This window comes from Macrotis lagotis, chromosome 1 (assembly GCF_037893015.1).
Source record: "Macrotis lagotis isolate mMagLag1 chromosome 1, bilby.v1.9.chrom.fasta, whole genome shotgun sequence".
Taxonomy (NCBI): Eukaryota; Metazoa; Chordata; class Mammalia; order Peramelemorphia; family Peramelidae; genus Macrotis; species Macrotis lagotis.
The window spans coordinates 693,896,827-693,912,512 of NC_133658.1; the positions used below are offsets into that span (position 1 = coordinate 693,896,827).

The 15,686-nt window shown below is 35.2% G+C and overlaps 1 pseudogene; it reads right to left on the reverse strand.

Annotated features, from left to right (window-relative positions):
• Positions 1-499: 499 nt before the first annotated feature.
• LOC141507772 (gamma-glutamyl hydrolase pseudogene) overlaps positions 500-15,686 on the reverse strand; it is a 28,479-nt pseudogene continuing 13,292 nt past the window's right edge.

Sequence of the window (15,686 nt, forward strand, 5' to 3'; positions counted from 1 at the left end):
CAGGACCAGGGATCTGTCTGCTGCACCACTCAGTGACCCTACAGCAGAGTCAGAGTGAAAGGAGAGAGAAAATATAGTACATGGTAGTGGAGAAATAAGAAAGGAGGGAGTTGCGATCAGCAATGGCAACATTGGAAAAATATGGAAGTAACTTTTGCGATGGACTTATAAAGAATGTGATCCACTCACGACAGAGTTGATGGTGTTGGAACAAAGACTGAAGCACATTTTTTGTTATTATTATTTGGGGGAGGGTGCAGGGCAAGTGGGGCTGGGTGGCCTGCCTGGAGCCACATAGCAGAATGATCTTTGGGTGTCTGAGGCCGGATTCAGACCCAGGTGCTCCTGGCTCAAGGGCCAATGCTCTGTCTGCCACCCAGCCACCCCTACTATTATTACTATTTTATTTTATTTTGGGTCTTTTTTTTCTTTCTTCTTTTTGGTTTTTGCAGGGCAGTGGGGATCAGGTGGCTTGCATGTCACATGGCTGGGTGATTATTGGGTTTACAAGGCTGGATATGGACTTGGGTGCTCGTGGCTCCAGGGCTGGTGCTTTGTCCATTGCGCCACCTGGCCATACCTACAATTATTACTATTATTTTTTCTAATTTTAATTTTTTTCTCTCCCCTTTACTTTTTCACCCAAGCAAGTCTATCTATATTCATGGGGGGAGGGGTATTTTGTTTACTTGTAAACAAGTATATTTTATTAATGTAAATAATCTCTAAGACACTTATCAGATCACCATCATTAATATAAATACATTATGATCCAAAAAATGAAGAAATATTAGCAGCAACATGAATTAAAGTATTTGACTAGAGATATACTTCTTATATGAAGAATAATGATTTATTTTTTTAGGGAAGATCTGGTGAATTGTGTAGTTGTCTTAATGAAAAAAATTTAATTGAACCTAGGTTCTTTAAGAGAAATACTAAATGTCAGTTTGCATATTAAAACCTATTATGATACATACATTGATAAACACTAATACTCCATTAGACTAGACATAAATTAATTATATTTAAAACTCAAATCATTTTACCTAAATGATATTAATCACCTATAACATTTTACATAATTTCTTCTTTGTTCAAGTGAGTAAAAATCCTTTTCTACATTTTGGTTAAACTACTTTTTTTTTTTTTTTTTACTAATTTGCAGAAAGCAAGAAGAATATGGCTTTCTCCATAATGGCTTGATTCTCCATAAAGCCTAAGTTCATTGGAAGAAATCTCATTGGTCACAAGAAGGTAAAATATTATAACTATAATGAATGATTATACTTGCTACAAATGTGAAAAAAGGACACTAAGATTTCCTCAATCACTCTAATTATAATCCCACAACTTGAATTCATGTATTTGTTCATTGTTTCTCAAATACTAACAAAAATCATTAGTCTGACCCTACAAGAGGTTCAAATGATAATTTCAAGAAATCTGCAATGATTTATGATTTTTGATTTGCTGTCACAATGGCTGTTTCCTGATTTTTATTAGTTGTACTTTAATATGTTGATGGAAAACTGATGAAGGAAAACAACATTCATGATTTCCTAGGTAGTATGCTGGCTCAGCTGTACTGTTTAAAAGTCTAAGTCAGGGCGGCTAGGTGGGATAGTGGATAAAGCACCAGCTTTGGAGTCAGGAGTACCTGGGTTCAAATCTAGACACTTAATAATTACCTAGCTATGTGGCCTTGGGCAAACCACTTAACCCCATTGCCTAGCAAAAAATCTAAAACAAAAAAACAAAAAAACCCAAAAAATAAATAAATAAAAGTCTAAGTCATCCTTACATGGAAATGTGTTTTGCATGACTACACTTGTATAAACTATGTCAAAATGTTTGCCATTTCAGTGAGAAGACTGAGGAAGGAAAGGAATAGGATAATTTTTAAAATAGAATTGTAAAATTCTTTTTATACGCAATTGGGGAGAAAATAAAATATTTTTTTTTAAAAGGGGCAAAAAAAAAAAAGCCTAAGTCATCAGGAGCCCTAGCTGGTGCTATGGATAGAGCACTAACCCTGAAGTCAGGAGGACCTGAGTTCAAATCTACCCTCAGATACTTACTAGCTGTGTAACCCTGGGCAACTCCCTTAATTCTAATTGCCTCCCCTCAAAAAAAGTTTAAGTCATCTCTTAACTTGTAAGTTCTGGGCCTTCTCCTCTCAACAGGAAACATGGCATTCAGTCAAAGGTCTTATATAAAATGCACAGCATCTCATCTAAAATCATTCTAAAAAGTTTGATATAGTCATTAATGATTATGAGGTATTCACTTGACTAATTTAAATTTCCTTCCATTTTGCTTAAGTCTCAAGATTAAAAAAAAAATAAAAAACTTGATCTTGCCAATTACTTGGCAATTACTATTCTTTGCAGAAAGATTAATATTTTTAAAGTGTAAATTATCTTGCACAGATATTAAATTACCTGTGTAAATTTTACAGTATTTCTTCTTTATGAGATTAAAAATCCTTTCCTCCATTTTCAACAAGCCAATTATTATTTTTTCTTCCAATTTGCAGAAAGCAAGGAGAATATTGCCATCTCTTTAAATATAATGGAATTTTACTTCTGCTAAAGCAGGAACTAGAAGCCTCATTTCACTGAGTGGAAAGTCTACAAAGACAAAGAGAGAAAGTCTACAAGGGCAAAAACAGAACAAAGTATGCAACTAAAAAAATGACAGGGTTTTGACACAAATAAAAATAGTTTAATGACTCCATTAACAAATCACCATGGTTCTAACAAAGTTTTCCAAAGACATTCAATCAAAAAAATAGCATTGCTGAAATATAGACTTATTTCCAGTGTAAACAGGCACATAATTATAAATCAAAGCTTTAGCTTCTTCATCTTTATTTGCAAAATGGTGATGACTTTTTCGAGCTTCATTTACAAAGAATTGTGCCATGTAAAATGAACTTTCAATAGCTTGTGGAGAATGAACTAAACCATCTAAATTGACCCATTCGAAAGCACTCTTCTCTGGATGCCACTGGACACCATAAATGGGGTAGTCATATGCTTCCATTGTGGAGATAAATTCAATGCCATCACATGTATTTGTAGATAAAACCCTGTAAAACTCACTTAGCTCCTTATTCTTAGTAAAATTCGTCAAGGAAAGGCTCATCTTATGAAAATTTGAAGTTAGAGGTTTTGTTGCAAATGCCTCTAACAAGTCTTTAGAGAAATTCTGGAACATCCTACTTTCAGTTACAGCTTCAGTAAAGTTCAAAGGCAAAGCAATTCCCTCAGTCTTGGTTGAAGTTAGTAATAGTTCCCCACTTGTCAAGACAGTAAGTTCTTCAAATCCAAGGCATGTTCCCCAAATGGGAAAATAATCTCCTTTTTTATTAGCCATCAAAGCTTTGTTATAAAACAATTTAGCTATAGAGCTATATCTTGAAGACCAAAGACTGACAGCTCCACCAGGTAAAAGTATCCCATTGATAGACTGAAAGAGTTTATCATATTCATTGTCTGAAAGTGTTAACCTGACTGGTACAACCCTTGCACCTGCAGACTCCAGATATTTTGGATATGAAGAAGCAATGTAATACTCTCCAAAATCTTGGAAATTTTTCATGTGGTTACGTTGAGCCAATATTCCTATGATGGGCCTGTCGTTGATGAGCTCGCCGGAGGGCTCGCCCCTGGTCCTGCAGAGGACAGCTCCCAGAGCCCACAGACACAGCCAAAGGCTTCCCATCACCAGACTCTTGGGCCGATTCCTCCTGGCAAGGGGCTTCTCCCTAAGCGGGCGAGAGGAGAAGGGCTCAGTGCTCTGGCCTGAGTTCCTTCCAACCCCAATAATTCTTAAATTATCTTTCTGTGATCTATTTTCCAGATTGTCAATGAGGTATTTTACATTTTCTTCTATTTTTTCATTCTTTTGATTTTGCTTGATTATTTTTAAAGAAAAATTTTTCTTTAAGGCAATGGGATTAAATGACTTGCCCAAGGTCTCACAGCTAAGCAATTATTAAGTATCTGAGCTCAAATTTGAACTCAGGTCCTCCTAACTCCAGGGCCCATGCTCCATCCACTATGCTACCTGGCTGCTCCCTGCTTGATTGATTCTTGGTATCTCATGGAATCATTAACTTTCACTTGTCTGAGTCTAATTTTTAAGGAGAAATTTTCTTCAGTCAGTTTTTATTTTTAACTTCATTTTTCATTTAATCCTACTTTTAGGGAGCTGTTGTTTTTTTTCCAGTAAATTTTATATATTTTTCCCCCCTTTTGTGCTTCCTTTATGAAACTATTGCCTTTTTTCATGATTTTTCTTGATTCACTCTCATTTCTTTTCTCAGTTTTTTCTACCTCTCTTATTTGTTTTAACTACTTTTTGAGTTCTTTCATGAATTCTTTTTGGATTTGAGGTCAATTCACATTTTTCTTTGAGGCTATTCATGTAAATGTTCTGACATTGCTGTTTTCTTCTGAGTTTGTCTTGATCTTTCCTGTCACCATAATAACTTTCTATTGTCAGGTTGATTTTTTAAAGTTTGTTTTTTTGCTCTTTCCCAGACTATTTTGTTACTTTTAAAATTGGGCTCTGGGGGCAGCTAGGTGGCACAGTGGATAGAGCACCAGCCTGGGAGTCAGGAGTACCTGAGTTCAAATCCAGCTTCAAATACTTAATAATTACCTAGTTGTGTGGCCTTGGGCAAGCCACCTAACCCCATTGCCTTGCAAAAAAAAAATTGGGCTCTGCTCTTGGTGGCAAAGGGGTACTGTGTTTAGCTTCTTGGATAAGAGGCTGCAGACCCTGGCTAATTGACTGGTACTGTTCAAGCATTACCCTGAGGCCCACTGGGGACCCTTGTGATGTGCTGGGGCTGCAGGGTCTGGCAGCTTGCTTGGGGCTGAGGCAAGGGTGAGGTAAAGGGAAGGGGGTAGAGTGGTTGGTGCTCAGGCACCTAGGGAACTTGGTGCTGGGATCTACCCATTCACTTGGTGCTGCACTAGGGCTCAGGGCCTCTAGCCAACTTGCTAAAACAGGACTTGCTATTGACTTTCCAGGAAGCTGTCTGCTCTGGATTGCATTCCTCTTTTATTTGAGTAAGACAAGACCTTTCCTGCTGACCTCCCAAGTTGTCTTGGGCAAGAAAATTTTTTCATCCCAACTTTTTGTTGTTTCTGTTGTGCCAGAATTCATTTAGAGCTACATTGATTCTTGGAAGTCCTCTATTGTTTAATACACACACACACACACACACACACACACACACACAATCAGTGATATATATATGGATGATTAAATAGAAAGCACACTCATCAAATTTGCACATTTGTTTGGAGGAAAGAGAAATACTAGGTAACAGTTTTAGGATTCAAAAGACTGAGAAAAATTAAAACAATGGGCTAAATATAATGTTTCATCAATTTGGAAGTTCTCTCTAATGATGCAAATTGTGCCTTATCCATGCCTGCCCAATTTTGTGATTCTTGTCCATGACCTCCCATAAATTCCCCACAATGGATACATTGTACAAATCAGGAACCTTTGCTTTCTCCTGATTAACAAGATAGAATCAGTGGAGCATTCTGATTATCTACTAAAGATCTTTACCTCCAACACATGATCATATTTGAAATCAGAAAGATCTAGGCTTAAATCCCATCCTAGCAAGTCAATAAATTTCTGTAGGTTTCAGATTCCTCCTCTATTAAATAAAAGCATTGGTCTTAAGTTTTAAAATCTCTTCCAGTTCTAAATCTATGATTCTATGCGTAAATAATTTTTGGAAAACATATTTTATTGCTCTCTATCCTCAGTTCTTCATATCTCTCATTTTTACAATATTTTTATGAGTTATTGAAAGGGTATTATAATTGATCAATCTTTTGCAATTAGTATTCAAAAATGGACCAAGAGCAATCTCCATCTTACAAATTCTTTTTCAAGAAGGTGTTTTCCCATCCATGCATTAAATCATCCAAGATTCAGTAAAAAAAATATGACAATATCCAATGTTCAATGATTCTCTAATCATAATCATCAGGTGAGGGTGTAAACTGAAATACAAGCTTACCATTCATCACTCTGATATTATATCTAATGCAGAATCTAAGCTGAAGAGGGGTTTCTTGTGGAATCCTCCTTTTTTGTAGGTGACATTAGGTTGATTTCACCAAGCCCTGAAACACTGCAGAGACTTCTTAAGAACTCTCCAATCACTCAACAATATGACCTGATCAGGCAAAAAGGAAAACCCGAGTGGATGAGGAATGTCTAATGCTCAAATTTTAATATGTATTTGAATGGACAATTTTGTCCATCAGTATGTTTCTGGGAAAGGTCCCTTTTTTTTGAAATCATGGTTTTCAAGTAACCCAATAATTCTTAAATTATCTTTCTGTGATCTGACAATGACTTGAACCCACAGTTGAATAAAAGGAATATAGTAGGAGCAGTGTTTGTTTAAATAGGTTGGACTAGATTCTCTTTAAGGGGGCAAGGAAGTTGTCCTGAATCACTGGCTTGGTCAGAACTAGAATGAAATGAAATTTTATAGGGATAAATTGTCTTACACTTAAATTCTAAAACTCAACTGTACAACTATACAGTAAGGGAAGTATAGTTAGATAGCAGTTTGTGTAAAAAAAAGAGATGGTAATTTTTTAATAGATTGTAGGCTATGACAGTAAGTATTATAAGAAAGGTTTGATTCAGTCTAGTCTCCTGGTAGTTTAGCATCTGGAATAAAATGACACTCATTGAAGTTTTAGTGGCTAACAAAAGGAGATTTACTTAGCAATAAGCAGGGGAACACTATTCAATAAGGATATTTATCAAGGACATTGGGTTGATTCATTTGAGCATTGCTTGGTTAATGTTGCTGGGTCAGCTGTCTAAAGCCTCCTGGACCTTTTGTCTATAAGACAGTCAAAAAGTCAAAGTCATAGGCCCCTGAGCTGATTAAGGCTCAAGGACAATTTTTGATACATATTAAGAAAAAGAACGGGCCCAGCCCGCAAGGCAAGGGATATGGTTAGATAATTTCCACTACAATGTGACACAGCAGCCAAAAGAGCTAGTTTGATCTTGGGATGCTTTAAGTAAGGCATGGGGCTCAAAACAAGGGAGGTAATTGTCTTGCTATGCTCTGCACTGGTCAGAGCACATCTGGAGTTTTGTATTCAGTTCTAGGCATTGAGTTGAAAAGACTTTAAGCAAGATGGTAAAGGGACTAGAGACATGAAAATATAGTAGAGGGAAGATATTGGGAATATTTATCTTACGTAAAAGAAGACTTGGAGAGATTGCTTATTTGTTCGAGTATTCAGAAAGTTATCACATATAAATAGGGGTATACTTAGTGGTCAAAGCATAATTTTCAAAAGATTTACAAACTACAAATGATTTCATAGAAATGTGTTTCACTGCAAATTAAAACAATTTTTTGATTTCACTGACTTGCAAATTGGGATAAAAAAATGGGATAGTCAATTTTGGAGTAGTTGTGGAAATATGAATACATTAAGGCATTGTTAGTGGAGTTGTGAATAAGTATAACTATTCTGGAAGACAACTTGGACTTGGTCAGAAAAAGTCATCAAAATGTCCAAACTTTTTGATTCAGGGATTCTATTACTAGAAGCTCAGTGATAAAAAGGTCAGAGATAAATCAAAATTTTTTCTTAAAAGAGATGGCTTGGGGCGGCTAGGTGGTGTAGTGGATAAAGCACTGACCCTGAAGTTAGGAGTACCTGGGTTCAAATCCAGTCTCAGACACTTAATAATTACCTAGCTATGTGGCCTTGGGCAAGCCACTTAACCCTGTTTGCCTTGCAAAAAAATCTTAAAAAAAAAAAAAAAGAGAGGTGGCTTTCTGGGTATGGGAAAATGAAAGGATACAGTGGTAATTGAATCTATGTGAAAAAAATAGAGCTCATTTTGGAAAGCAATTTAAAATTGTGCAAGAAAAATGATTAAAGGTTTATATTATTAGACACAGTAATCCCATGACTGATCATATAACCCAGAAAGTTAAAAATGGAAGCAGTGTAACCAAATATTAGCAGTAGCAAGCCTTTGTAGTAGTAAATAACTAATAACAAAATGGGTGTCCATTAATTGGGAAATGACTGAAAAATTATGGTGTATTACTGTGTAGTAAGAAATAAAGAGGAATTAAAGAAAAATGGGGAAATTTATATGATCTGATACAGAACAAAATGAGGAGAACCAAGAGGATGATATACATAGTGACTGCAGTGGTGTAACCCTAAAAGGAAGTTGAACTCTGAGTGATAAAAAGAACTTGTGAGGTTTTTTCTGGAGATGAGATAATAAAACATCCCTCTTTCTTCATGGCAGAAAGGGAGAAGGGACTACTTGGACTCAATATTGCATCCATTGCAGATAAGGTACCTGTATGGGATCAATTTGCTTTATCTGCTATGGGTGGTTGGAAAAATTATTGGGATATAAAGATAAAATACATTTATAAAACAAAAAATCTTAGAAGAAATATTAAACTTCTATTTGAACCCTTTTGGTAGGACAGGAGCAATAGGGTAAAGTATCTAGAGAGGAAGATTTAAGTTAAATGTCAGGAAAAATTTACTAGCAATTAGAGCTAAGAGTATCTTAGACTGTCTTAAGGAGGAAGTGAGTACAACCTTCCCTAGAGGCTTAAAATGGAGGACAAGATGACTTGTCAAGAATGTGGGATTACTATGTTAGACACAGGTTAAATGAGATGATTGCTTGGTTCTCTTTCAACTCTAGGAATTCTGTGATTTGACCATGGCATAGTGGAAAAGAACACTGGAATCCTGCTGAACTAGGGATAAAACTTAAGACAGCAATAGTTAAATTAACTTTTTTTTTTGTAAGGCAATTAAGTGGCTTGCCCAAGGCCAAACAGCTAGGTAATTATTAAGTGTCTGAGACTGGATTTGAACCCAGGTACTCCTGACTCCAAGGCCTGTGCTTTATCCACTACTCCACCTAGCCGCCCCATTTCTTTCTTTTTTTTTTTTTTTGTTTTGTTTTTAGGGATTGTTTTTTCTTTTTAAATAACCATGCTGAATTAAGAACTTCCCAAGTGCTTTTGCATATTTCAATTGTTCTGTATTGCCTGGTTAGTAATCAATTTAAAAAATACTAAAACTAAAATTCTGGTCCACAAAGAATGGGAATATACCTAAAACTGCTAATAAAAAGACTTTACCTACAAAATTATTTCACCTAATATAATGGTTTTATAATGCTTATTCTGAAATTCTCTTACTCTATTCAAATTGACTTCCTATTGGTTCCATTTACTACCATGACTTCCATATTCCAAGAAGATAGACATTTCAATTTCCATGGGTATCATAGGAAAAGGAATTTAAAGTGTTTCTAAAAATTACAGCTTTAGAGAAAATGTTTTCACAATTCAATGAAATCCTTAGCAAGGATATATTGTAATATGCAAAATTAATTTACAGAGAATTAGTGATACAGAAAGCCAACCTTAATACTCAAAACACCAAAATGCCTTCACTAATAATCTAACTACACTTACTCATCTGTTTCTTTTATTTAAACAGAAAAGGCACAAAGGCTTTTAGCTAAGCAAGATTAGGAAATAAAATGCAAGTTTTCCATAAATCATAGGAGTTTCTAGGCATTTCTTATGTTGGAAAATAATGTTATTTTGTTTCTATGGGAACCATCACCACACAGACATCACTATGTAATAATACAAACAACAAGAATGAATCTAACTTCTAGTCCAGCACATCATTTCACGTGTCCCTGAAGACTGTACTGTTACGTTAACTATCTAAAAATACAAGATGATCACACAATTATGAACTATATTTTTACAAGTGTCTAGGTCAAGATGTTACAGCTGTAGCTGGAGAGTCCTCCAGAGACTAGCTCTAATCCACTTCCCAAATATAGACTATTTTCCATTCCATTCCTCAATATAAATAAAAACGAGCATGATCTAGGCTTAAGAGATGGAAATCACTCTTACACTTCACTCTTGTCTACCACCGTAGCCTCTTCACAAACAACCTATTGTCACATTGGAGACCCTGCCCTGGAAGAACTTCTATTCAGTTCTCAGCAGGGATGTACTGAAGTCAGTTAAAAGCAACTTATGAGACCTGATTGTTAAATTTTCATTGTGAATATCTCTAACTCAAAGAGAGTAAATGTTAATAGATCAAGGTTTGCTTTATTGTTTTATTGATGATCAAGACTTAGGAAAGCAATGTAGAAAATCTTAATACAGATTAAATTTTAAAGTGTGTTCTATTTTCTTTTTGGAGAGTTGTTTTACATTTACAAGAATATAGGCATATCTTAGAGATATTGTGGGTTCTGTTCAACACTATCACAATAAAGCAAATCACATGAATTTTTTTATTTCCATTTAAAAATTATGTTTACACTATTCTAGTAAGTGTGCAATAGTATTAGTGTCTAAAAATAATGTATATACTTTAATTTTAAAAAACATTTTATTATTAAAAAAATGTTAAGCACCATCTGAGCCTTCAGTGAGTTGTAATCTTTTTGCAGATATTGATGGCTATGGACTGATAATGGTGGTGGTTGCTCACAGTTGGAGTGGTTATGGCAATTTCCTAAAATAAGACAACAGTGATGTTTGCCACACGGACTCTTCCTTTTACTTAAAATTTAGTCATTGTAAGTTATTAATTGGCCTATTTTTAATATATTTGTGTCTTGGAGAACAGTCAGAATACACACATTTATCAATTATATGTATTGTTTTTTATGGCTCAGTTCCTGGTGTCCCAAAACAATTACAATAGAAACATCAAAGATCACCGATCACAGATCGCTACAGTTTATATAATAATAATGAAAAAGTTTTGAATATTTTATTGTGACACAGAAACATGATGTGAGCACATGCTGTTGGAAAAATGGTACCAATAGATTCACTTGACAAGGGGGTTGGAAGAAACCTTCAATTTGTAAAATATTCAGTAGCTGTGAAATGCAATAAAGCAAAACAGAAAAATGAGGTATGCCTCTACTATTGGTTCTCTTTCACCTGATCAGTGATTGCCTTCCTACACTACTATTTGACTGATAGCCCCAATCATTCTTCATTTCAATCTTTCTTCTCAAGTCACACCCTCAATAGTCTCCTTGCCAATTGACTTGCAAGTATATCCGTTACTTCCTTTTCTTCCTCCCCTCTACCAACTCAATTCCACCAAAGTTGCTAGAAGGGGTATATCAATTTAGTTCCTTATGCCTGCCTATCCTTTTCACATACTTCACCCTCATCTTTTTTATGTTATTTTATTTTTTCCAATTACATGCAAAAAAAGTTTTCAAAATTCATCTTTTTCTAAGTTTTTGAGTTCCACATTTTTCTGACACCCTTTACCTCTCCCTCTTCATGGCAGCGAGTAATCTGATATAGGTTGTACAAGTACAATCATATTCAACATATTTTCATCTTAGTCATGCTTCTACCCTTAAAACCTCAGAGAGGGACAGCCAGGTGGCACAGTGGATAGAAGACCTGACTTCAAGTCGCGCCTCAAGACACTAAATTACCTAGCTGTGTGACCTTGGGCACATCACTTAACCCCATTGACTTGCAAAACCCAAAAACCAAAACCCCCCAAAAACTCAAACTAAAATTAAAAACTTCCTAGGGAACCCAGGGAGTGCCCCTGACTTCAGAAAATTTACAGATGATTGTCAGAGTCAATGAAGTGTAAAGACAAGACCCAGAAAGGCTGAATTTACACTTAGTATAGAGGGTGTGAAGGGATCATTTTCTAGTTTTGCAAGATTTTGAGTAGTTCATTTGTGGCAAGGCTAGTTTTTAAAAGATGAATTTGTTCTGACCCCAGTCACTATCATTTGCAGATACCAACTGGAAAATAAGAGCATTGGGGAAAGATGGTGGAACCAAGATAAAATGGTAGCAGGAAGAAGTTCGGTGGATTTCACAACACAACTCCTATACAAAGAACTAGAAACTGTGCCAGTCCTGACTGGGAAATACAAGAAAAAAATCAGAGTGAAGTACATTTCTAGTCTGTCAGATTGGGGATATAGACAGAGAGGTCTGTGGACCTAGGGATCTTGGCAGAGTTACATCATTAGGATAAACTGAGGGCACAAGAACTAAAAGATGGCCAAGATTGTACACCTGAGTAACCAACTCAACAAAAGGAAATTCAATCTTGTGCTAGATGCTGACAGTTGCAAACGACAGCTCTATCATTCCTTACCCAGTTCTCTATCAGAAATACAGAGGAAGGGGACCTGCACCTAGAAGTAGTGTTTTTTTTTAGGTTTTTTTTTTACAAGGCAAATGGGTTTAAGTGTTTTTGCCCAAAGCCACACAGCTAGGTAATTATTAAGTGTCTGAGACTGGATTTGAACCCAGGTACTCCTGACTCCAGGGCCGCTGCTTTATCCACTACGCCACCTAGCCACCCCCTAGAAGTAGTGTTCTAATAAGATTAGTGGCAGTCCTGAGAAGTAGGCTATAGATTGAAAGAAGAATAAGTTCAGGAGCAAATAATAGCTTTGTTTCTTTGATGCAAGAAAGGATGAAGGTCTTAGTTCCAGTAGTCCAGTTTGAAGCTTAAAGCAGAATAATAATAATAATAATAATAATAATAATAATAATAACTCAGAGACAAAGAAATGTGGCTTAGGCAATTATACAAAATATCTGTGCTGATACATAATAGAACCAATTACAAAAATGAGAACAATATCAATTTGATTTTCTCAATAGTCTTCATACCTAAATTAAAATAAAGAAAATTCTAGATCAATAGTGCTAATAAATCCTGATGCAAAATTTTTAAATATTAGCAAGAATACCACCAAAACATCACAAAGATTGGATGTATATCAGGAATTCAGTATAAGAATCTCAGACCAAAGGGGAATCAGCAACTCTGTCACTGTATCTGTAGAGCTTTCCTACTGGCTGAATCTAGAAGCAAGTCTACTCAAACTTAGAACTAGAGAGAAGTCTACAAAAGTGTTGCTAGCAATTACCAGGGAAAAAAGTCTTTAGCTCCCCTGCAAGCCAAATGACCTTCAATGAGGGTGGACAGATTATTTTAAATACAAAAGGAGGAGCATCCAAAAACTAGAAGGTAGTATCATAAATGGAGAAGACAAAATAATTGGTTACAAAGTCAAAAACATCAAAGTCATGGGGGAAAAATATGATTGCTTAGAAATCAGGAATGAGGGTCTAGCAACCTCACCTCCCATCCTATCACTAGGAAATTCTGAATGATTTAGTCCACCTGCAAGAATGGTATATAGATAACTGATTTTCTCTACGTGGTCAAGGATAGCTAGTCATTGTAATTAAAGTGACTTAAAGGAATACAACTTTTAAACAACTCAGAGAGGAAGACTGAACTTCTGAACCTTTGAAACTCTAAACAACTCAGAGACAAAGAAATGTGGCTTAGGCAATTATACAAAATATCTGTGCTGATAGAATAGAATCAATTACAAAAAAATGGAGACAATATCAATTTGATTTTCTCAATAGTCTTTATACCTAAATCAAATAGAGAAAGAAAACTCATGATCAATAGTCCTAATGAATACTGAGGGAACTTTTTAAATAAAATATTAGCAAGAACAACACCAAAATATCACAAAGATCGGATGTATACCAGGAATGCAGAACTGGGTATTAGAAAAACCATAAATATCATTAACCATATTAATGAAAGAACAAAAAAAATCATATGCTTACATCAATCAATAAATACATAAAGAAAGAACTTTCCAAAATTCTTTCCATATTAAGTAATATCTTCCTAAAACCATTACTGTAATGACTACCAATAGCCATTGTTACAAAATTATGAAAAATATACTCTAAATATGAAAAAATTCTCTAAATAACTAATGCAAATTAAAACAACTTTGGGGCTCTATGTTACAGCATCAGATTGGAAAAGTTGACAAAAAAAAGAAAATAGATACTTAAGAAGCTATGTCAAATCAAATACATTTAGCTGTTGGTATAGCTATGAACTGTCCAAACATTCTGGAAAGCAATTTGAACCAACTGGATTTCCAGAGATTTCATGATTAAATAAGCTACTCACCTCCTGATAGACAGCTGATAAGACTCACGAGTACAGTGAGATTTTGGGAGGGCATGGCTAATGTGAGAATTTGTGTTGAATATATGTTTGTAATTGAGGTTTTTTTCTTACTCTCTCAATATAATGGGAGGGCAGGGATGGGAGGAAGAGAAGGTAGATCTTCATTTGAAATTAAAACAATTTAAAAACACTTAACCTTGAATTTCAAAGTTGTTTGGTGATAACTGGGCAATGGTCCTTACCTTGTTAAACTCTAGCCCACATAGATGATTTGAAAAATGTGATGGATGGCCACTATAAGTTGGGATATTAAGGATACTCAGTCTTGAACTATGGGGTTGACAAATGGAAATGCTACACTTCTCTTCCACCTCCTGTGTATGATATGGTAAGTCTCAGGGCTGAAGTCCTGAGGGTGCAAAATTGGAGCTTTTGCTTTTTTAGGTTAAAGGTGGGTGATTCAGAAACCAGAGGCTATGAATTTGGAATTCTATCAAAGAACAAACAAGATTAGGGAGTACAACAGGTCAACCTCTCAGTGGGTATGCTATACACTAGAAGGATCAAGTTCAGCTAAGAAATCTATCCAGAAGACACTGTCAACTTGCCCAGGACAGATGCCATTTTGTGCTGAATTTCATTAAAACACCAAAAAGAGACAGTGCCTTGGCCACAAGAAGTTGCTTACAAACATTGTACTTAATTGTTGTCCTCTCTTCGTGTTTGTGGGGATAATGCACTCATTTTGTCCCTAGTTTTTCCTATTCCATTGGAGAAAATGTCTTTGTTAAGAGCTGAGTCTACAATCTAATTGTTCAGGAGAAGCATTCCAAAGGATGGCTTTTAGCTGTTGTGTTGGAAATGCAGACTTGCAGATTTACCTCAAGAATCTTGAGATTAACACTTGCCCTCTTGGAATTCCATTGACAGACCCAAGGAGAGGTGTTCCACTTAAATATTTTCACCAATGTGTCAGTTTATTGAAGACAGGGACAGTTATTTTGGTCTTTGTGCCTAATTTAGTGCCAAGTTCATAATAAATACTTAATAAATAAAAGTTTCATTCATTGTGGAACTTAGCTTGCATGACTGATAGACCTTAATTTTTTTTCATAAAATGGAGATACTCAATTCACTTTAAAAAGTAGTTAGAACACCAATAATGTATTGATTTGTTTTGCTTTTACTCTACATATCTGAATCAATAGAGTTGTGAGAGCAAGAGACAGAGAGCACAAAAAAAAAGAAAGATTAGTGTGATATAAAAAATAAGATACACAGAATGAAATTTAGGAAACACAGATAAGGCAGTTTTGTTAATATTGAGTTAAACTTAAGAGTTCACAATTTCTATTTAAAAAGTGGTAATTGTGAGGTTTGATGGGGTCATATATGTAATTTTTTTTAAAAAGTAAAAAATACCACTCAAACATTATAATCAAAATAGCTTGCAGATTAGCATTATGTATAAATTTCTATTAGCCTATATATTACAAGAATACATTGATGGGAGTGGAATTCTCTTTTTTGAGGTTTTGTAAATTTTTGTGTCCATGAAACTAACTA